Here is a 2,880-nt window from a genome sequence, read left to right on the forward strand (position 1 = left end):
TGCGGGATTACAGACATGAGCCACCGCGCCTGACCTGTAGTCTTTTTTCCATTCCTCTATTTGTTCATTCATATTTGAGAGAGGTACTAAAAGACTGGGAGCCGGGGTGTGGTGGCTCACACCTATAATCTCAGTGCTTTGGGAGACCGAAGTGGGAGGATCACTTGAGCCCAGGAGCTCAAGACTAGTTTGGGCAACATAGTGAGACCCCATCTTTACAAAAAAAAAAAAAATAGCTAGGTGTGGTGACACCCATCTGCAGTCCCAGCTACTTGGGAGGCTGAGGCAGGAGGATTGCTTGAGCCCAGGAGGTTGAGGCTGCAGTGAGCTCTGATCATGCCACTGCATTCCTGCATTCCAGCCTGGGCGAAAGAACAAGACCCTGTCTCAAAAAAATAAATAAATAAAAATTGATTGGGAGTTCTTTGTGGCCAAGACTTGTGAACTGATAGCTTTAAGGGGAATGTATGCTGATTCCTAATTGTTATCCTCCATCCCTCTATCTTATCTCCTGTTGCAATCTTAAATGATGGCTGGATGACTACTCCATTCCTCTGGATGTAAAATCTACATTCTCTTGCCTGAGGCAGATATGTTTGCTTGGGTTCTGTTTAAGGAGATGGGGCCAGCAGTGTGTTTCAGGGCCTGTAAAATGTGTTCTCTATCCGGGCTTTTGCTTAATCTCTGTTTTCAGTCTTGCCTATCAGTCCCATTGTCGGGGGTACCTCGTGTCTGAGTCTAGAACCTTTCCAGGTTGCTGTGGGACAGATTAGCCTCCTTGTTCTCAGTATCCCCCTGACCTCCACCTTTGTTGCTTTGCTCCATGAATTAACCATTTTCCATGTACTGTCATTGTCTAATGAAGATGAATTCTCTTCTGTTGGTAACCCCATTCCTTTTTTGTAATTGTGTGCTTATACAATGTTTATTCTTCACTGTATTTCTATTGGAGCCTCAGGACAAAGAGCAGATGGTGAGAATCTGTGTTCAGTGTTCAGTTTTCCTTCTGTAAGACATGTGCAACTTGTGTTTTTCACTGAATAGATCATGGACTTAATGCATATAGAGCTACTTTGTTTTTCATGATTGTGCCTTCAATTATATGTAGAAATATAATTTGTGAATTGCCTGATGAAATTTTCCTAATTTTGAATTATCTTTGCATTCCTATAATAAACACTGTTAGAATGGCTATGGTAATATTTTATTTTTGCATTTTTACTTCTGTATTAAATAAGGTTATAGTTTTGTTTGTTTCCTTTAAGGCTGTTATTTCATTTCAGTATCAAGGGTATGCAGGGCTGAGTTGGGAAGCTTTACATCTTTTTTCTAAGATCTAGGATGTAGATCTGGTTTACACAGTAATTTTCAACTGCGGGAGTATTTTGCCTCCTATGGGACGTTTGGAAATATCTGGAGACATTTTTGTGGTCACAACTGGTCATGGTCGGGAGGTCTCATTGGCATTCTGTGGGTAGAGGGAATGTTACTAAATGTCCGACAACACACCAGGAGAACCCTCCACAAAGAATTATCTGGCCCAATATATCAATATTGCTGAGGCTGACAAATTCTGGTTTAAATAAATATCCAATTTGGAGGATGAGTCTTTGTCTTTTTCCTTCTTCTGCGTATTGGTCTCCAGATTTTCCACTTCTTCAGTTAGTTTTTGTAACTGTAGAATCTTAAAAAAAAAAATGAACACTTTGGATGGGTGCGATGGCTCATGTGTGTAATCCCAGCACTTTGGGAGGCTGAGGCGGGTGGATCACGAGGTCAGGAGATCGAGACCATCCTGGCTAACATGGTGAAACCCCGTCTCTACTAAGCCAAAATACAAAAAATTAGCCAGGCGTGGTGGCAGGTGCCTGTAGTCCCAGCTACTCGGGAGGTTGAGGCAGGAGAATGTTGTGAACCCGGGAGGCGGAGCTTGCAGTGAGCCAAGATCACGCCACTGCACTCCAGCGTGGGTGACAGAGTGAGACTCCGTCTCAAAAAAAAAAAAAAATGAACATGTCATCCATACTTCTAATGTGTTGTGAAGATCTGTAAAGTTTTCACTTTTTGCATCATATTCACATGTGGCTATATGCCCTTTTCTCTTCAAAGTTTTCTTTCTCTTGATTACTTATCAGAGGCTTGACTGTTTTATTATCTCAGTCTTTTGAAAGAATCCTCCTTTAGTTTTATTTTTTAAATCTAGTGGTTTTTCTTTTCCCTTTTTCCTTAGGTCTTAATTATTCCCCCTTTTTGTTTGTTTTGCTTTTCCTAGTTTAGTGGATCAATGTAATTTAAATTGCTTTTTAAAGAAACGTGTAAGGGTATACATTTTCGTTGGCTGCTGTTTGACTTTGTTGCACAAGTTTTAAAATCTACTTTTTAATAGTTTGTACTTTCTAAATTATTTTATTGCATCTTTTGTTCACATTGCTCTTACTATTAATTTTTTATTTTTATTAATTAATTAATTAATTAATTAAGATGGAGTCTTGCTCTGTAGCCCAGGCTGGAGTGCAGCGGCATGATCTTGGCTCACTGCAAGCTCCACCTCGGGGGTTCATGTCGTTCTCCTGCCTCAGCCTCCCAAGTAGCTGAGACTACAGCTGCCTGCCCCCACATCCGGCCTTTTTTGTACTTTTAGTAGAGATGGGGTTTCACCGTGTTAGCCAGGATGGTCTCGATCTCCTGACCTCATGATCCACCCACCTTGGGCTCTCAAAGTCCTGGAATTACAGGCATGAGCCCCTGCACCCGGCCCAAAAGCTTTGTGTTTTTACAGATATTAGACATGTTTCTTGTTTAAGAAAAAAAAATCTTAACGAAAACGTAGGAGAATAAGAGAAACATTTTTCCAAAAAAGAGAAATCATTGTGATGATTT

Source organism: Gorilla gorilla, chromosome 16 (genome assembly GCF_029281585.2).
Source record: "Gorilla gorilla gorilla isolate KB3781 chromosome 16, NHGRI_mGorGor1-v2.1_pri, whole genome shotgun sequence".
NCBI lineage: Eukaryota > Metazoa > Chordata > Mammalia > Primates > Hominidae > Gorilla > Gorilla gorilla.